A 22,860-nucleotide genomic window follows, 5' to 3' on the forward strand; every position below is an offset into this window, starting at 1 on the left:
GACTTTGGGGGGGTGGGGCACAAAGTAGCGACATGTACACAGAGACCAGCAACCAAAATCAAGAGAAGAGAGATGGCATGGAAACTACAAAAGATGCTATAATTTGGTTATGGTTAGACAGAAGGATGGAGTCTGTGTGCAGTTAGATGCAAGCCCCAGTGGCAGAACAAGGGGCTATAAGAGATTGGAGTATATGAGCTGAAAATGAAATGATGGGGAGTTCTGAAGTAAAAGTCAGTTGAGGACAGATGAATGCACAAAATACTTATAGGAAATGTTAGCACAGAAACAGAAAGAATAAAAATAGAAAAGGAAAGACACTTGAGTGAGGACCTTCACAACAAAAGTGAGTACAGAAAGTAAAGTAAGCAGGTGAATACTAGTGCAAAACAGAAACTCAGATAAACATAACCTGTCATCAACAGGGACCTCTAAAACAAGAAGGAAGTAAAACCAATGATATATCATTTCACTGAGGTGCCCTTTGCAGTGGAAGGACAACATGAGGAAGGAAAATAAACTGATCAGGTGGTATCTACTCCAGCTAAGATTCAAGGAGAGCAACCTAAAGAAAAAGAGAACATTTAAGAGCCCTGAAATAATAGCAAAGAAACTAAAGTAGACAGTGATTTTGTCTAGACCTACCTCCAGTGCCAGAATCTTTATGGAAGAAACTTCCACCTCAGACAAAGTTACTGAAGAAATTGCTCCTGTTAGTGGACTTACAAGTATGCCACATTCACATAAATTTTAAAAAGGTACATTAGACAGATAATATTTTAAATAGGGAAAGAGAAAACATAACTAAGATTGGAGGAAAACAGTGTGAACAAAATCTTCCCAGTTAGTTCTTATATCTTATTTTGATTTAAAAGATTACCTCTTATATAGAGTAAGTAAAGAAAGGGAAGGAAGTATACATCAAATATTGATGCCAAAATCTCATTGGCCAAAGGTAATGATGATAATAGATAGTCATATGTTAGAACTGATTTCAACTGATGTTGAACAAAACTAAGTTAAAGGTATCAGCCATATTTAATTGTTTGTGCATAGTCTAACAGATAAAGTACTTCTGTGCTTCTTGTCCAGAATTTCAAAAAAATGCACCCATCCTGGAAATAAAAGCCCCTTGATCCCAATGTCTGCAGTAAAGGTATCTTTTGAATGTATTGCTGTGGACATTGTGGATTCATTAGTTAAAACTAGTAATGGTAATCAGTACAAGTATATGACAGATGATCGAACTATGCAAACACTGAATGCCTGTCAGACACTCAAAGTTGAATCACAAAGGTTTGAACAGTCAATACCCTGAATCAGACAGATTCGAACAAAAAAGAAATCTACTTTTTTGCATGGGGCAAACCCCTCCTGCATCCCACATATGGGAGCCAATACACCCATACCCCATGCTAATTATATATCTACCAGCTCTGAGAGCACAATGCAGTGGGGAAAAGGGTAAATTCCCCAATCTCCACTGTACAGCAATCTCGGACAACAGAAAAGCTAGTATGCTCAATCAGCTGACGTTTGATCAGCTCTGTTGGCTTTTTTGCATTCGAAGTCAACTTGTCACTAGGTTGAATGGAACCCATCAGTAGATTATGCTGCCAAGTTTCCAGAAGCAGTGTCATTTTACAAAGCTAATGCTAAGGCATTGCCAGTGAAATGGTTTTGTTATTTTCACCCTTTATATCAAGGGTAGTACATCAGTTATGCCAGTGCTTTAAAGTCAAATAGATGGCAATGTCATTGTACTAGCCACAGACTGACAGGGAGAGGCCTGGAGCCTTTACTTTTGTTTCCAAGACAGCCCGTGTCCTAGAGAAGCTGCATGGACTGAACACATAAGAAATAACTAAGTTTGCTTTATTTGAATTTGTAATACCAAGCGGGTTAATATTTTGTTTTTTTGGAGTACTATACTTTTGTTATAGTCCTGTCTCCAATGTCATTTTAGACTTACAATGGTCATATCATGCATGTTTCCTTTTTAAGGTCTTGAAATACATGTCTGTGAGTCACAGGCACTGTGTACATGCTGATACTGTGAAACCTCTGCTCACTCTTGAGATGAATTTAATTGTTCTGTTCAGTAGTTTTAGCATAAGGATCCATACCAACAGTTTAACTCAGCACTTATTTATTAAAAAGTTAGCTGAAAACCTGCAAAAGCTGTGGGCTTAAATAATAGTGATGATCTAGAAGGATATACAGCCATAGATATATGCATTTTGTATTTGAAGAATTTTTACGTTTGTGACATGCTTAGATATAACACAAATATCATATCCCGATGCTGTGTGAAGTAAGCAAGAATGAACCATTCTCCATAGCGGTTATGGGATGGTGGTGAAAAGGCATATAAAGAGAGTAACACTTCTGTAGTTTGCAATATTTTCAGACAGAAAAGGAGATATTTCCCCATATATGGCTGCCAGTGGTTATACCTCAGATCTGACATTATTTCCTATCAGCAGCAAATAAATGGATGACATTTAGAGGAAGCTGCTGGAAAAGGAAACTCAGTGTAATAGTCACCATGTGCATTCCTTTAAGGATAATATTTCAGATGGTCATTGATTGTTTTGAATCATCCTTGGCTATAATGAATAACCTAGATAATTTAGTTCCTTGGGAAAATGCATTCTGTGAGAGTCAGTCTCATCACACATAACTATTGTTTCCTGAAAATGCTTTTGATGAATGCAAATTATCTTCTTTCTTTCATTCGTAAAGTACTGCCATTGAGATGTATAAAACATTTCCACTAAAGTAGCCACTGTATGTTATACATGCGTTTTTTCTGGCTTATCTCTCTCCCTGTCTGTTTCTGTCTCTGCTCTTCTTAAGTTATGTGTACCCTGTAAAATCATTGTTTAGTACAGTGTTTCTCAAACTTTTCTGATCGCGGCCCACTTGACAAAGCACATAACTCAGTGGCCCATTAGCCCCTTCCATAAGTCACATGATTTAAAGATAGGTCATATTTTGAGTACTGACACACATACAATCTCAATCCTGACACACTAATGTAATGAATAATTTTCCCCAGTAACCCCTTCATTAGTTTGTATTGTGTATGTACAAGCACTAAAATGACACAATAAATTATTTTGCTCAGCAGTCATTTCAGCAGTCTGACCATGTATGCAGACACACTTCCCTAATACACAAATTAATTATTTCCCCAAGCAACATCTTCATTACTATGTCGGGGTATACACAAGCACCAAAATGAAACATTTCCAAAAGACCAACACAGTAATGAATAATTTTCTCCAGTAACCCCATCATTAGTTTGTATTGTGTATGGACAAGAACTAAAATAACACAAATTATTATTTTGCCCAGTGGTCACTTCAGCAGTCTGACCATGTATACACAAGTACTTCCCTGATACACAAATTAATTATTTCCCCAAGCAAAATCTTCATTACTATGTCCAGGTATACACAAACACCAAGATGAAACATTTCTAAAAGACTGACACAGTAATGAATAATTTTCCCCAGAAACCCCATCATTAGTTTGTGCTGTGTATGCACAAGCACTGAAATGACACAATAAATTATTTTGCCCAGTGGTCACTTCAGCAGTCTGACCATGTATGCACAAGCAATTCATTCATGTAGCAGGGATGTATTTCGCCAAACAACTTCTTCATTACTATGTCTGGGTATACACAAGCACCAAAATGAAACATTTCCCAAATAGACCCCTTCAGTAAAATGTCCAGGTACAGTATGTAGAAGCATCAAAATGAAACATTTGCCTATGCAACCCCTTCAATAACATATGTACAAGCACCAAAATAAAACATTCACCCAAGCAACCCTTCAGTAAAATATTGAGGTATGTCCAAGCACCAAAATGTAACGTTTGCCCAAGTGACCCCTTTAATAAAACAAGTACAAGCATGAAAATGAAGCATTCACCCATGCGGCCCCTTCATTAACACAAGTACAAGCACCAAAATGAAACATTTGCCCAAGCGACCCTTTCAATAACACAAGTACAAGCATGAAAATGAAGCATTCACCCAAGCAGCCGTGCAATAACATAAGTACAAGCACCAAAATGAAACATCCACCCAAGCGACCCCTTCAATAACACAAGTACAAGCACCAAAATGAAGCATTCACCCCAGCAACCCTTCAGTAAAATATTCAGGTATGCCCAAGCACCAAAATGAAACGTTTTCCCAAGCGACCCCTTCAATAACACAAGTGCAAGCACAAAAATGAAGCATTCTCCCAAGCGGCCTCTTCAATAACATAAGTACAAGCACCAAAATGAAACATTCACCCAAGCGACCCTTCAGTAAAATGTTCAGGTATGCCCAATCACCAAAATGAAACGTTTGCCCAAGTGACCCCTTCAGTAACAAAAGTGCAAGCATGAAAATAAAACATTCATCCAAGTGGCCCCTTCAATAACATCAGTACAAGTACAAAAATGAAATATTCACCCAAGTGACCCTTCAGTAAAATGTTCAGGTATGCCCAAGCACCAAAATGAAATGTTTGTCCAAGTGACCCCTTCAATAACACAAATGCAAGCACAAAAATGAAACATTAACCCAAGCAGCCTCTTCAGTAACATAAGTACATTCATCAAAATGACCCTTTAGTAAAATATTCAAGTATGCCCAAGCACCAGAATAAAACATTTGCCCAAGCAACACATACCTAACAAGCATGCAGTCTCAGTGAAATACTGGTTTCAAATAAAAGACTTCCCACCCATGGCACAGCACAAACGGAATTGGTATTTATGCACGGTTTCTCCTTTGGTTTCTGGCGCTCTGCTGAATCTGTGCTTATTGGTTATCTCAGCTTGCAGTTGCAAACAGAGATTAACCAATCAGCTTCAGCAAAGGAGGGACTCATGGCAGCAGCATATCCAGACACCAGACAAAGCCATTTAATTCATAAAAAAGACACAGTGAAGAGGACATGCATATTTATTACTAACTCTTGAGGGCCACCAGGAAATCCCCACGGTCTACCAGTGGGCCGCGCGCAGACCGCACTTTAAGAAACACTGATTTAGTATACTCATCAGACATAAAAATGTGCCCTGAATTTCTTTTTGTTGTGTTGCTTTGTACACGTTATTCTCAGAAGTTGTACTGAATGTTCTCTGGGCTTACTTTACAACTCGTATATACTGTGTTTTTGTTTGTATTGTTGCATACTTTGGGGGATGTTACTGTGCTTTTCTTTTGAGACTTTTCTCTAAACTTTCCCATCTGTATCCAGTAATACCATTGCTATGATGTATAATTGGATCTAGGCTGATTGGTCAAATACAAGCCTCCCTAACAAACACAGCTAGAAAATCTAGACAAATGCCCAGGAAAGCTAACCTGGTTTTCCTACTCAAGTGAGCAAAGCTCCACCCACAGTCCAGCATGTATAATACTTCTTGCATGTCATTTTCTTATTATACTGAACTCTCAGGGTCCAGGGTACCTTGGGAGTACAGAAAAAATCTCTTGACACAAACCCTTATGTTTTGTCTGTTTCCATTTAAAATTTACAGAAATCAATATTCAAATCAAATTGTGCTCAGCTAAATAATCTATTCCCTGTACACATTTATTTTTCTTCTTTCCTTTCTAGAATGCTTTCTAAACGTATAATATTTGGGATATATATCTTTATATCTTGCAAGTTATCATCTGTCTTATAAATTAATTCTGATCCATGATATGTATGCTTGTATCCTGCAAGGCTTGGTCTGCATCCTGTTTTCATGCACCATATATATATATATATATATACATACATATATATATATATATATATATATATATACATATATATATATATATATATATATATATATATATGTGTGTGTGTGTGTGTGTGTGTGTATACGGGTCTACTTCAGAAGACTGAAAAACAAAAAGACCGAATCTCAAAATACTGAAAATTCAAAATACTGAATGATGGAATTTGCCCCTTCTCCTCTGTTGTGTGATCTTGAATTTGGCATATGTAGTTATCAAGGTGCGTGGGGGGGGCAGCCCCCCACATAAGGGGTGCAGGGGGGCTTGCCCCTGCATTAAAAATGTGTTCAGTATTTTGAATTTTCAGTCTTTTGGTTTGTCAGTTTTCTGAAGCAGACCCGTGTGTGTGTGTGTGTGTGTGTGTGTGTGTGTGTGTGTGTGTGTGTGTGTGTTTGTGTGTGTGTGTGTGCGTTTGTGTATACACACACACACATATATATATATATATATATATATATATATATATATATATATATATATATATATATATATATCAGAATAATGAGGAAATGTAATGGATGTAGGGAGTGTAGATACATATATGAAACAACTAGTATAGTGATTGAAGGCTACAAAAGAACAATTTCAGTAACAGGTAATTATAATTGCAACACAAAAGGAGTAGTGTATGTAGCCCTGTGCCAGTCTTGTTGTGCATGCTACATAGGAAAAACGGAGAATAAACTAAAAAAGAGAATGTATCAGCATATGTACGCAATAAGGAGACAGGACAAAAACAACACCCTATATAGACATAGTATGGGATGTAAAGATTATAGGAAGTTTCTTTTTTGTGTATTGGAAAAGGTGGGGAGACAAGAGAGGGAAGGTAATTGGCCCTGCTTTTTGGAGTATAGGGAAATATACTGGCAGGTTTTATTAAACGCAACAGTTTTTTCCTGGAATCAATGACAGAATTTCACTAAGTAGTTTATTGCACTTAAGGGCAGAAGAGATTTGAATATGAGTGTGTACCTTTAGTTCCTTCTGTTTCTTTTAAGGTTAACATATGCATTAGGAGAATGTTTACATTTACAAGTAATTAATTTCAACAAATAAATGAGTTTTAAAAAAGTGTATCCTTAAATGAAAAGGAATTTTTTAGCTTGGTTAACAAGAATTGGAAAATGTGTATATACATTTATATACATTTAAAATGTCAACTGATGTTTTTTAAATGGAGGAATCAGATTTCAAGTCTAATTAATTGTTTAATTAATTGTAAAATGTGTTGATTGTGGCAACCGTTTAATGAATTGTGTATAAAAAGAGGGAAGAGGGTAAGGTGTGTGTATCTGATGAAGTTCTGTTTTGGACTGTGTATAAAGGGAACAAAAGCGCTAATAACTTTACCTGCCTGGAGTCTATTTTTTTTGGAAGAGAGTTGCCCTGTGTGTTCTTTGTGGACATTTATATATATATATATATATATATATATATATATATATATATATATATATATATATATATATATGTGTGTGTGTGTGTGTGTGTGTGTGTGTATATACATATATAGATGTATATGTGTATATATAGTTTGTCTTGTGAAATGGAGTGATTTTATGAGTAATGGGGATAAAGTTTAAATAATATTCAGTATATTAAAATATTGCAGTTTTTGTTCATAATGTAAGTTTACTGTCAGTCCCCCTCCCCCATTTCAAGTATTAAAGCAGCAGTTCTCTATTTTTTAACCTGCTATCTCAAAGAATAAAATATAAATTCTTGAAATATGAAGTGCTTTATTAAAACATAGATTTAGTGAAGATAATGCATTCAGGATGAATAGTTTACATTGTCCCAAGCTTACTTACATCACCACACATGATAAATGTCTGGTTGTGTTACGTAGATCAGCTCACTCCTGACAGTAATGCTGAATACAGCAACAGTAAGGGAAATGGTTAGCAAACAGTAACAGAGTATGCAGAACTGCTGCATAAAACAAGAGAAGCAAAATGCAGACAGGCAAGCCTACTCACCATGAAGAACACTGAGAGTAATACATACAGGAAAAACGACAATGTTACAAGTTGGTTCCACTGGACAAAATGAATAATCATTTTTCATGGGAAATTTGGAAAGTGAGTACAATAAACAAGTTGTAGATTATAAATTAACTAATAATGTGCTAGTGTTTAAGGTTAAAAGGGAATGACTGCATGCCAGAAACTTTACAAGCTGTTAGTAGAGCCAGTGTGTAGCAGTTAAGGCAGTGGAATAAGCCAAGCTAAGTGATGATAGGATGGGAAAATGGCACATGTTTATAGTACAGTATACAGTCTAGGTGCAATTAATGTATTTCATCTGCCATCTTCATCAGAGCTGCTTGATTTGGACAGAGTGAGTGAGAATGTAACAGAGGCTCAACTTTCTAAAAGTGTGAGCACCAGTAAAGCTATAGTAATAATGTGAATTGTACCATTAGCAGTATTTAATTTTAGTAAGACTTGGCAATACAGCTTTAAGATCCCATATCAGTGGGCAAGCAGTATACAACACGTTTATTCTTGCTAATCTGTCAGATGACTGTTTTTTCTGAGAATTTACTGCATTGCACATCATTTTCCTTTCAGAACATTTATTGATTTTTATTTCAGATTTTTAAAAGGAGTTGATGAGAAAAGGGCGTCACATATATTCAAAAATGCTTGTAAAAAGCAGTTATAATTTTCAGCTAAGATTCTCTAATAAAATGAAAGAGACAATAGAATTAAGTTGTACCTGCTTTCTTAAATTTCTGTTGTACTTTGTATGGTATAGAGAACAGCTTATCTGGTAAGTCTGGGCAGGAAGTGCACAATAGAAAACCCACAAAAGCGTCCCCAAGTGACCCTATGCCTGTGACCATCTCATATGCTGTTTATTGAACTCTTATTGTTCTGCATTGTAAAGAAGTACTGCCGTTATTTATAAAAGAAGCAAGGCTGCATGTTTTTGAATGACAGAGTGAAAGCACAGGCTATACTATTTGTATCAGTACACAGGAAGAATGTAGAAAGGGGTTTCAGTGGTTTAGTAAAGGTTACCATATAAAGAGCTACAATGCCCTTTACAATTAACAAGGAAGTAAAAATTCAGCAGCACCTTAAGTACCTTCTGTGGTACATCTCCAAAAAATGCATTTTCAGGAATGAGTATTTGAGTGAGAAGAGGGAAAAAGCAGCTGAGATGTATTTTTAAATGTATTAATTCTTATATATATATATATATATATATATATATATATATGTTCAGTGATCATAGGGATGTAGTGGGATAGTATTAAAGACAAAACATATTTATTTTATTTTTTTGTTTATTAAGCAGGTAGGTGGTCTAGTCTGAGCACCCTTTTCAGCTACAATCCAGGCCCAACTGGCAAATACAAAAACATGTATTTCAGAGAAACAGAGTAACTACAAAGTATTGTAGTATTATAGACAGTTCAATCGTATATAAAAAAGCGATGGAAGAAAGTATATACATGTCTGATAATCAAATGCATGATGCATATAGTTCGGATGAGCTAAGATAAAACACATACAAGCCCAAATCATCAGTTATATAAAGTAACTACTTTCAGTGACATGAGTGGACTTGAAGTTTTGCAGTGGTATGTAACACACTGAGAAAGGCAAAAAAGAAAAGTAAAAAAGTGTCATGGAGATTCTTTAACAGAGAAAATTAAATGTTTACACTTAATATAGAATATGACCCAGTAATAGTAGAATACAAGCAACAGCAGAATGCAGAGAAACTGAGTGCCAGGATTATAACCGTCATCTGAAACAGCAGCAATGCGCAGCACTGCCACAAAGGAAATTATTGATTAGTAAAATTAACCACCAAAGTAAGTAATTACTGTGATTGTCAGTAGGCTTTCCTAAAGAGGATGAAGGGTTGCTGACGATACAATTAAGTGACTGGGGACTGATTGATTTGTGAGCCAAAATCTGAAATATATGTATATATAGTGAGCTTGGAGTGTGTTGTATGAGGTGAAAAGCATGGTCTACTGAAATGAGTTGTAAGATGGTGAAAATCATAGTATGTTACCTGGTTGTGTCAATATGACATATTTGAAGTTCTGTGTAAGTAGTATAAGCATTTGCCATTGTGGAAGATTAAGAATGCATGACAGGTTGATATCCTTTATTACAGATGGACTGGCAGCATTAGGGTTGGAATACTTAACCAAGGGCGGGGGGGTGGAGAGGGCATGGCAAATCAAGGTTTTTATATTTTGCATTGAATGGCATTTAGCTCATTTTTTTGTTGGTAGATCTTTTTTTATATGTGTATTACAGTCTGTAAATATTTCATTTAACTGTCCTGGATCCTTGTTTTGATTCTTCTTTGGATTTGTAATATATCAGCTATGTGTGTGTATGTTGGGAGGAGTCATTCAATAATAACAATTTAGCAGAAGGGATTGTGGATTTTGATCCCCACTGATGGGATATCGGCAGATATTTATCATTCCCACTGCTGCAGTAGCCTTTAGGCTATATGAATTGTGTTTCATCCAACAAACAAAATCAGGCCATCTTTGAAAAGATCTGGCTGCCTCCCACTCCTTCACTCTGACTGCTGATTGGGCAACACTTTGGAGGGAAAATCAGCATGGTACAAACATCAGACCACACAAGCTCCCAAAGGGAGCTAGGAATTCTCCTCAAACAAAAAAACACCAAGCACTGCCGTAGCTGCCAATTTTCTTTATTCACTTCATCCTGGTACCTCGGCCTCATAGGCCTTCAATGGAATAACCTAATACAATCCCAGCAGCCTTTTATATTCCATCTCCACATTAATTCATCTTAATTCAATTAAATAGTTAAACAATTAAACACTTTTCTTTAATAATTACACAGCTTAGAGCTAAAAGATGTACCCCCACATTATCATACACCATAAATATATTAACTAAATTAACACAACACAGAGTGAATGAAATTCCCAAATGACACTTTTTTTAAAACATCACTTCTTCTACACATTATTATGACACAATTCCATGTTTCTCAAGCATCATAGTTACTTATATTTCAAAAAAATGTGAAAAAGGACATTTCAACCTACCCCTGAAACTCTATTATAAATATTTATTCATAATATAAATTCTATAAACTCATTTATCAAATGTAAACTTTTTTTAAGATTTTAACTTCATTTTTATTGCACATGTATTTTTATTATTATTGTATATTAATCTTATATCTCAAATTAATTAATTAATTTATACATCCAAAATTCATTGCTTTTTACCTAGCCATCAAGTCTGTTCTATAAAATAAGATAAACTCCATTGACTGAATTAACCATCTAAGTCCCCCAATTAATGTCGACATTGAGACCCCTAGGGTATAAAGTGCCCAAATATACTATTAATTTAGTTTCTAACTTGATCAACTTCTGTTTAAATTCATCCCCCTATAGTATGTTCTTCAGAGGGTTTTGCTAATACACTAAAGAAAAAACTATCTATACTACCCCCATGTGTGTCGCAAAAGTGTTGAGCCACTGGGCTATCCATCCTCTTATTTCTTACATCACACAAGTGCTCCAATATCCTCAGTTTCACCTTTCTTTTTGTCTGTCCCACATACCATCTACAAGGTGTACATCCACATTCAATGATGTAGACTATACCACATGAATTACAACTAAACTCATTTTTAACCAAAACATTCTTCCCATTTATTGTCCATCCATCAACATTCTTTAATTTATCACACACTTTGCAAACCCCACATGGAAATACTCTCTTTCTTTTGACTAAATCAACCTTATTTCTTGATCTTAATAGCTCTTTTAAATTATTAAACCGACCATATGAAAAGGTAACTCTCTCAGGAAATAATTTCCCTACTACTTCATCCTAAAAACCACAGGCCAAAGGTCATTCACTAACCCCCTAAGTACTTCAGAAAGGGGAGAGAGTTTGTTTACAAAGAAAAGGGGTTCAACACCAATCTTCTCTATTTCATTTTTCCTAATAAGCTTCTCATGTTGAATAGGATCACTACTTTTCCTTTTATAACTTGTGGTCCTTTTCAGCTTATTTAGGGCCTCACTTATATGTTCCATACTATATCCACACTTCAATAATATTTTCTTAACCAGATCAAATTCCCTCTCCAACATCTTTTTATCAGAAGTATTGGTCATAATTCTCCTAAACTCACCATAGGGAAGGTATTTTATCAAATGACCAGGATGAGCACTACCAGCTTCCAAAAAGCTATCCACAGCTGTATCCTTATGAAATGGTTTATACTGCAAAATACCCCTTTCCTCTACATAAAATTAAACATCCAAGAATTGCATTCTATTCCTACTGGTTCAATAAATAAATTCCAAGCCATGAGGGTTCCGACCAAGTAATTTCATAAATTGATCAAATTCATCAGTCCCCCCCCTGCACACAAAAATCAAATCATCAATGAACCTTTTAAACATAATCACACAGTCTTTGAAAAAATCTGTAAGATACACAAACATGTTTTCAAAATGTGCCATGAACAAAACTGCATAAGATGGGGCAAAGGCTGCCCCATTGCAGTTCCTTCCAATTGCAAATAATAATCACCTTCAAAGACAAAATAATTATGCATCAAAGCAAATTCTAACAACTGACAAATATAAGTGGTTTTTGGTCCTTCACTCAACATTTTAACCACTGCTTTCAAGCCCATCTCGATATTGATAATGGTGTACAAGGACTTAACATCCACACAGGCAAGATAAATGCTTGGGTCCCACTGAATCTTCTTTTTGTTTTCCAACACATGAGAGGTATTTTTAATATATGATTGCATTCTAGGGAGCTATACCTTTAACTGGGAATCCAAAAAGATGCCTATGTTCTGTAAAAAAGAACCCACCCTCGAGACTATCGATCTACCAGGGGGTTTAGTCATTGATTTTTGAATTTTTGGAATAACAAAAAACATGGCATCCTTTGGGTTATTCAAATATAACTTTTTAACATCCCCGTGACCAAAAAATCCCAGTCTTTCTCTTCTTTCTAATAACTCTAACAACCTATCATTAAATTCTTTTATTGGATTACTTGACAACTTTTTATAAACCTTGTCATCTAACAACAATTCCAAGGCCATGTTGTTATATTCTCTTTTATTTAAAATCACCAAATTCCCACCCTTATCTGCCTGTGTGAATGCATATTGGTCGGTAACAGTACGTAACTGTTTAAGAGCAAACCATTGCTCTTTACTCAAATTCCATGACTTACAGCTTGATATATACTTGTGATATGCAAATTCTATCTGTTTACAAAGTGCACATTCAAAAACATTGATTGCATTTGTATTCTTTGGGGGTACAAATGAACTAGTATAGGGCACCTTGGGTATTTTTAGTTTTTCATACCCAGTTGAAAAACAAACATCATTTACACTAATCATTTCAAACATGTCTTCCACACAATCATTATCAGAGTCCCAAAAAACAAATGGATTGTCATGTAGAGAAATATCCAACAAAGAGTCTTCCGCAATGACATTATTTAAATCACGCAGGGTATCTGCTTCTCTCCCCTGTAAATGGTGTTGTTCTTTAGTGCCAAAAAACACTCTCAAATTTAGTTTCCTACAAAACACTTTGATTTCATTGATGAATTCAGCTAATGAGGGAAGAAACATTGGTACATATTTCGTACACTTAAGCAAAACACTTGTCGCTACTTCAGACAACACCAAATCGGAAAGATTTATAATATCAAAGCTCTTATTTATCTTGTTTGCTTCATTTCCTATCATGTCCCTTAGAACAAATGTGCCAGGAAAAGCATGACATTCAGATGAAAAACAAATCAAGGGAGGATTAAAATCAATGTCATTCTCCCTCTGTGACACTAGATTCACTTCTCAGTTCTCTGGGAAAGTATCACTAACTAGCCGAGCAGAACATACTTTAACCTGCCTTGCGAGACAGTTTAATTCCTTCTCCCCTTTCCCTGGAACTTCCTTCCTCTTCCTTTTGCCTGATTCTGGTCTTCCGAGATCTCATCATCATCTGTAGATGCTGCTTCTTCAAACACTCTGCTGACATCCTCAAAGGAAACGCTCTTCTGCCCATTGGACGCCATCTCACCAGATGATACAGAGTTCTCACGCGAGGATGGACCCGAACAAAATCTTCCCCTTCTGTAACTCATCTGCCTGGAACCCCCCCTCGTTCCTTTGCGTTGCCAAGAAAAAATTACTCCTCTACTGTAGTCATTGATATCTCGAGACAGTCAGCACTCAGAGTGACGTATCTACATAACTTCCTTGCCACCTCATGAAAAAGTAGCTCAGTGGCTTCAAAGGAACAGCAGATGGTCTTCAGCTTCTATTTTAGCACGTAAGTCCCCAGTTTAGAACACTTCCACACTGAATATTGCCCTTTGAAAAACAAATGGCTATTTATTTTTCTTGGGCTTTTTAGCAGCATTGCAGCTATAAGAAACCCAATATATTTCTAATATTGGAAACATTTTTAGTTTTGTCTAATTATTGGCTTATTTCAGTGCAAAAATATTACGAAAAAGTTTAGTGTCAGGATGTGTTTTATTTGGGCATAAACTGGTAAGGAGTATGTTATTGCTTGTGTTCACTGTGTAACAACTTACCTGACAACTTTTCTATGAGACAGAAATTTCTGTGAAGGAGTTTCTGAGAGGATTTTAGTGTGCTGATTGTGTATTACAATGTCTATTAGACTGTACATGTGTGTAGGTGTAAGTATGTTACTTGTGAACACTGTTTGATAGCTTATCTTTCAGCTGACTTGTTCCAGCAAAGCTTACCACATCTGAGGTTTCCTCCTCAGTCAAATAATTCATACTTACCCTGCTTCTGCTCGTTCACCTTCAGCTGTTCCTCAAAAGAAAAAAAACTTACAGAGAAATCTTGCCTACTCACCAAGCTCAGTTAATGCCTCAGATAGTGGTGGGTGACTCTGCAGTCCCCAGTAGTCATTCTTCAAACCACTCGCTTACTTCTCTGACTTCCTCTAGAGACATAGCTTCCAAAACAGTAGTAAATTTGCTGTTTCCCATCATTGGTCAAAGTTATGTTTGAATAGGGTTAGAAATGAGCTTTGCTTCACATGGTTGGGAAGCCTGTTTCAGAGAAGGGTAATCTCTGAGGCACATACCTGTCCCTCCAACTTGTCCTTTTTATGTCACAGATGAGGTTTAGGACCTTAGATCAGGTATTTCTGATGCTATTTGTTTTGCAAATGTGTAACAGATCCATCAGTGTGGGATCAGAAGATGCATTGTAGACTAGGCATAGTTTGCTGTATTGTAGTCTGTAGGAGACTGAGTACAGGAATAGGACTTTGAGACAGAATGCATAGGAGTTGTTGTTTTCTACTACCAGTATTCTTTCTGTCAGGAACCTCTTTCTCACAAACTGTTGCAAGTACCTGGTCAGGTACATATCTAAGGGTATGACTGATCTGATGAGAGACAAGTACAGTGAAGCAATGACCTCCTTGGACTTGGATGCCATGCCGTTACTTATAAGTTGTGCAACACAGAATGAAGTACTCACCACAGTGAGACACATTGGGGTCAAAGTCAGGTTACTATCAACATGCATTCTATGATCCCTGACCATTGGGTCTAATTTTAGAGGTTGCATTATCAATGTGGTCATTTCCATAAGTGACTGTTTTTCCAAAGTGTGCTATTACACATTTTTTGTATTGAGTTTTTATCCATGGCTCTGGCACCAGTTGTTATCTGTATCAGGCCCTCTTGAAGTGTATCTATGTCTTTAGGGGATTCACTGACTGTGCCTTGTTTGCAGTCATCTGCAGATCTGGTCAGACAGAGACCCGTGGCATTTGCTTTGACTTCAAAAACATATATACCAAAAACAAGAGGCCCCAGGAGCAATCCCAGTGGGACTCTGTTAGTAACTGGCCTCTTTGTGTAGGTGGATTCCCCTATCCTAACTTCTTGTTTCCAGTCAGTGAGCCAGCTGGCTATCCATCAGGTGACATATGGTTTTATGCCTAATTTTGTAAGTTTATCCACACTGCCTGAGTGAGATATTGTGTCAAATGCCCTGACCAGGTCACTGCTTTGCCGTATTCTATAATTTTAGTGATCTTCTCAAAGAAGTCCTCCTGATTAAGTAGCCGTGACCCACCAAACTGTGTAGGGTCCAGTTTCTGTAGGTTTCCTGTGTCATTGGTTATCCGATCCAAGTTAATTCTTTCCATGGCCTTGCATATGACTAGCCAGACTTATGGATCTGTAGTTCCCCCGGGTCCATGGAAGATTCCCCACGCCTTGTGTAGAGGAATAACCATTGCAGTATTCCATTTATTTGGCATGAAGCCTGTCTGGAGGCTGTGGTAAAATAAAGATTCTAGCCTATATAGGAAGAATCCGGACTTGGAAAACTTTACTATACAAAAATAAGAAGAGAAAGAGGAAAAGTAGAAAAGGAGATTTAGTAATGAAGAAGTTAAAGAAATAGAGTCTGAAGTTATGGAGTACCTGTGAAGTCAAGGATCTACTGTAGAAAATCTAATTCAGAAAGCACCACAACAGGATAGAGCAATGGATACCCAAATTAAGGGGAAACCAGGAAACCAGTATAAATGTTCACTTCAAGCTGAACAGCAAAGGAAGGAACAGGAAACTGTGGAAACTTTGATGCAGTCAGTGTTGAGTAGTGATAGGCTAGTGAGTTCCCATATGACAGAACAACGGATGGCACAGGATAAAATGGAAGAGAATGTGCCACAGGAAGATGCTATAGAACTTTCTATAGAATGCCTGCAGGAAATTGAAAACAAAAAATGTGCCATCAGTTTAAAAGAAAATGAGCTAAGAGAAGAGTTGCTTGATTTAATAGATAATAGACATAGATAGACATATTAAGATCAATGAAAGAAATAGACTGCAGAAGGTCAATAAAACCCAAAAAGTCAGAAGTTTGATAAAACAAATGAACACAGTAATTAGGACTGTCCATAGAGATCCATACAATATAACAGAAGTAAACAGGATATATTACTGTGCAACTAAATTAATAACTGATAAAGTTCTACCAAAAGAACATAGGGTAGTGAGGGAAGGAAAGGGGAGAAATTGAATACCATCATGGAAGTATCGAATAGAGAAAACTATAAAGCAATTAAGACAAGAAGTGTCACTGTTGGAAGAATATAGAAGAGGGAACAGATCAACAAAAATACTAAGAAAGATAGACGTGATAAAAGCAATGCGCAGTATAAGAACAGACCAGGATCTATCATGCACTTTCGCAAATAACAAACTATAAATCTCAGCACAGGCAGAAAAAGATACGCATATAAATATAAAGGAAAAATACAAAATAAACAATTTATTGCTGACCCAAAAATGTTTTATAGAGAATTGGGAAACAAGGTCAAAAGAATTGAAAGACCACAAAAACAAGAAGAAATGGATACATTTTGGAGAAGTATCTATGAAGAACCTGTGGAACATAACAAAGATGCTAAATAGATAGAAGTAAAAGAAACAATAAGAATTTTAAAGGTGCAAGATATGAAATGGGATGAAGTAACATCCAGAGGGATTGAAACAAAGTTAAGAAAAGCTTCTAACTGGAAACTCCAGGCCCAACTGCAGTACCTAAATTTTGGTTAGAAGTATTCACATCTTTGCACAAAGATATAGCCATGAGTAAGAACTATTTATATACACACCCCGAACAGACACCAACCTGGCTTGAACCTACAATCTACCCTAAAAATTATAGACTAGTAATTTGCCTTCTGACGACGTATAAACTATACACGGAAATTGATGCTGACAGAGTTTATAGTCATTTAGAAGAAAACTCATTTATGGCAGTAGAACAAAAGGGCAATAAAAGAAAATCATATGGAACAAAAGATAATTTGTTAAAGTCATAGTGGAGAACTGTAAAAAGGGGAAGAATCTAAGTATGGCATGGATTGACTACAAAAAAGCATTTGATTGTATCCCACATTCATGGATAAAAGAATGCATAAAAATGTATAAGATACACCAAGAATGCATAAAAATGTATAAGATACACCTTACACTGATTGACATTACAATGACCATGAAACAGTCGCAGACTACTTTGCGATTAAGCATAATAAAGGACAAATTATTATCCCAGGGATAAAAATTCAAAGCGGGGTGTTCCACATTGACTCTCTGTCACTGCTGCTATTCTGCCTTGCCTTAACCCATTAAGCTGTCTACTTAATAGCTTAGGCCATGGCATCTGGCTGCTAGAAAACCAGTGTAAAGACTTCTCATCTTCTCTTTGTCAGTGATTTAAAACTGTATAGCTCATCAGATGAGGAACTGAAAGTACAACTGCAAGTTGTCAAAATGTATTCAAATGATATAAGAATGTCATTTGGTCTTGATAAATGTGCAAAAGCAACCTTTAAAGCAGGAAAACTGTAGCACAAGGAAAACATCAGTTTGTGACAAGAATGTGATATAAAAAAACTTGAGCAAGAGGGGGTGTATAAATATTTGGCAATTGATGAAGGATCAGCAATAAAAAATGAACAAATGTAAATAAAACTTAGTAAGGAATACTTTGGAAGACTTAAATTAATCCTGTAAATAGCATTGACATCTAGGAACAAAATCCAAGCTATAAACCAATTTGCTCTTTCTGTCCTAACTTACAGTTTTGGAGTGATTGACTGGCCCCAAAACTTGTTGGATAGATTAGATAGGGAAACAAGAAGGATGCTTCATGCTCACCAAATGATTTATAAAAATCAGTGCATACCAAGATTATATATTCCCCATTCCGAAGGAGGGATGGGCCTCCTTGAAACTGATTACAAGTATAGATCTGCAATCGTGGGACTCCACACATATCTGCTGAGCTCACAAGTCCCAAACATAGTGAAAGTTTTGAAACATGAGGAGAATAAATCTAAAATGACTTCTCTGATTAATTTAGCAGAAACATATTGGTGTCAAGCAGGAATGGAAATCAGACCAGAAGTAGATAAAAATCAGGCAGCAACTGAATGTGCCAAAAAACAAAAGAAAGAATATAAGGTGAAAGACCAGATGAGAAGGTAAGAAATGTGGAAAATGCATAAATATAGTTGCAAGTATAGAAAACCTCTTGAAGAACCTCATGCTGATCAGGAATAAATGCAGGTATGGTTAAGGAGAGGCAAATACAAACCAAGATTTGAAAGGTTAGTATTGGCAGCCTAAGACAGTGGGCTACATACACACTGGTTTACAAAGTCCATTGAATGTGTGGGAAAAACAGACAAATGTATGTTTTGTAAAACTAAATTGGAAACAGTCGCACACCACATTGCTCATTGTGACATACTAATGGCAGAAGGACTGTATATTGAAAGGCATAATAATGTGGCAAGACTGTTACAATGGGGATTGTGCAAACATTATGGTAGTGAAGTAGCTGAAAAACACTGGAAACATGAGCCACAATACATCATAGAAAATGATGAAGTTTACATCAGAAGGGATCATCCATTAGATATAGTGGTCCATGAAAAGAAGACAGAAGTAACATTGATCATTGAAATCACCACAGCCAGTGACTACAGTGTCTTGCTTACAGAGAGACACCAAGTCATAACATTTCAGGATCTGCAGGCAGAAACAAGAGCAATGTGGAAGAAAGATACCCAGACAGTTCCAATAGTAGCAGGAGCAACGGGTGTTATAAAAAAGAATCTACAATCGTATTTAGACATGTTACAATACATATAACCCCATACGAATTGCAGAAGGAGACATTACTGGGCACATTGCGGGTGCTGCAAAGAGCACTTTTGGCTGACATCAAAGATTGAAACAATACTAATTTCATGAACTTTAATTGTACTTTGACTTAGGAATGGGGTCCATTCCCATCATAGTTTTAGAAACCCAAAAGACTTGGAGAAATTAAAAAAGAAGCATCCTAGGATATTATCAGGTACCACTGAAGCAGTATGTTTGGCTTCAGAGAGCACAGTAAGGACCTGCACCCTAGTCATAGCTAATGGAGAAATGGTGGAAGGTATTTCCTGGGGAGAGCTATGACTGAGAGTGATTGGGGGTAAAACTGGAGATAAATTTGTAGGCCAGTAAATTTGCTATAACCTCCACCTCTTCTAGGTGACTCCATTCACCTTTTCTTAGCTCATTGTTGGGTGTTGCCTTTAAGATCCCAGACTTAACTGAAGAAACCCTTATGGTTGTTCTCAACTTGGGAGGCTATTTTTATCTCAAATTTGGTTTTGGTGGACTTGATTAGTCCCCTGAACAGCTTGTTCAGATTGCTGAGGGAGTTTTACCCTTCCTGTTTTTGGACATGTCTTTCTTTCTTTCGTTGTACAGGTTATTTATACTGGGATTCCACCAAGATGGCTTGTTTTTGAGAGTGTTCCATGTTTATTTTGGGTAGGTACAGCTGTATCTTTGCAGCTATTTCTTTAATTGTACTGGATTTCTGTGAACAATTCTGCATAGACAGCTGTATTCTAAGGGTTTGGGGGAACTGGAATTTTGCTAGACTGTCACATAGTTAGAGGTAGTTAACTCTGCAGTAGTTTTTAAATGTTTTGTTGTTCACTGGGGTTCCAGGCTTAATATTTATTTCAAATGAGACAGCTTTGTAGTCCAATCTGACCAATGAGCACTTTACACTAGTGAGCGTGCTTCCTTCTCCTGTGTTTGCAATGATCAGGTCAAGGATATTTGTAGCCCTGGTGGGGGGGGGGGGGGTGGACAGACTAGCTCTTCAAGGATGTTTGTGTTAACAAAGTCAAGTAATCTCTGGGTCTGCATGTTTAAGACTGTACATGCATCCCAGTTAATGTTGGAATAGTCAAAACTGCCCACATGTATCGTGTTGAGTTGAATGTGGAGTGTGTCTAGTACATTCAAGTACATGCATGGAGTTCCTGAGTCATGAGGGGGGATCTGTAGCTTGCAAGGATATGGTACTGGATTTTACTTATGCTAAACTGGACGTGAAGAAGCTCAAGAGTGTCATACTTTTTGACCAGCCTTGAAATGTGTTCAAGTTTGATGTAAACTGAAACTCCTGCACGTTTAGATCCTATCTGTGCTGTAGCGTGTCTGAATGTGTGGAGGGAAATATAGCCTTACACCTCTGGGGTGACCTCTGAAACTTTAAACCAAGTCTTGGTGACTGTAACATATGTCTGTATTCTCCAGGATGAGAGGAACATCTACAGAGTGGAGTTTCCTGTTTAGACTTTTGGAATTAAGCAGTAAACCTTTAGATTATTCTGAGTTGGTTTAGCTACATTGGTAGGTTTATCAGGTTGGCACTGCCTAAAAAAGGCACTATAGGGGTGGACAAGGTTTTAGCCAATATTCAAAGACCAAGGGAGAACTGGTACAGACCATTCCTGGCAAAGCAGCATGTCTGTCTATCATATCCTCCTAGGCAGACAAATATTGTTCAGCCTTGGAGTGACACCAAAAACTAGGCCAATTATTAAAGTCTATTATCATATTGTGTCATCATCTTTGGAGAAGGTGGAATACCATTCATTGCTAGACTCATACTGGCACAGGATGCATAGTGTGAGAGCTCTGTGATATCTCTCTTCATATAGTCCTGGGAGGTATGTTTTAGGTAATTTACACCCACATGGATTATGTCAGAGACATACTGGTATGTGTGGGGTAGAGGCTTGAGTGCATACTTGATCTGGCACATCTTGGCCTTTGACAGGTAGCCAGTTGTGACTGTCTCCTTGCTCAGCTTGGTGAGTGGGACATCAGTATTTCTTGCATCAGAGTCTTCTATGACTAAAATATTGTATTGTGTGGAGGTTTTCCTTATGGGCTTAAATGTTGAGAAACTTGTGATGACTCTGTATGTGTCTTGTGTGTAAATCCTTAGCAGAGTGCTCTAGAGGTTGCTGAGGATACTTGTTTTGTGTGTGACATCTGGAAGGCCTTTGAGGTTTTGGAAGATTACATTTAGGAAACTCCACATATGGGATTCTATGTGCCTGGTCCATACTCTGTGTACCAAGTGTAGTATATGTGTTACTGCCAAACTGTTTATTGTTGTTTGTGTTGGCAAGTGAGAGTCTTGCCTCCAGTGACATTGTGTAACGACATCTCTTGCAAATAGCATCAGTTTGCTTTAGAATTAGATAGTTGCCAGTAAGCATGAGGCAAAGGCTACATTGCTTCAATTTGCTTAAATCCACCGAGCTGGCTGCAGAGATAGTCGGAAAGTGCAAACCCATGGTTATAGATTCTTAATTTATACTTTTTTACTAGTGGATGGTACAACAGGGTCTAACAGCTGGCTATTAAGTTTTTACTTCTTTTATAGGAAAAATTTTAATTCAGAGTACTTGAGACAGGGCAGTGTAAGGTGTCACTGCAGGATGCGTAGCATCAAGCAAAAACACTGTTTTTATAGCAGCACAGAAAACTGCTAAAATAAACAAAGTGGTTGTCTAGTTAATGACCAAATTGCACTAAAGGCTGACAAAATTGATCCCGACCTTGGAGACAGATCAGATTACCTTTCACTGCCACTGGAATGTAGGCCTAATCCCTCTTAATGTAAAAATACCTTGAGCAGGGCCAGTAATGCAGGAATGCAACAATTAAGTACCAGCAACAAAGTAGTGGATTACATAGTAACACTGCCTGAAAGGTTTTTCAAAAGTGCAGATCTCAGCAATCAGCACACAGTACAATATTAGGGTACTTTAAAATGATGTAAACTGCAAAAGTCAACTTTAATACAGTTAAACAAAGTAGAAAACAATAAAATAAATCTCTTATATGCCAAAGATGGTTCAGGACTGAGTGCGGCAAGGACACCAAGCAGATGTAAGCACTTTAAAAATGAGCTCAGAGTGATGCAAACACACCAACTGTTTAGCAACACAGAAAACTGTTAAATGAAACAAAATGGCTGCCTGGTCAATGACAAATCACAATAAAGGCTGACCAAGGTGATTCCCAGCTTGGAGACAGATCAGACTACCTCCCACTGCCACTGGAATGCAGGCCTAATCCCTTTTAATGTGGA

This window comes from Protopterus annectens, chromosome 1.part1 (genome assembly GCF_019279795.1).
Source record: "Protopterus annectens isolate FY-2018-M chromosome 1.part1, PAN1.0, whole genome shotgun sequence".
Taxonomy (NCBI): domain Eukaryota; kingdom Metazoa; phylum Chordata; order Ceratodontiformes; family Protopteridae; genus Protopterus; species Protopterus annectens.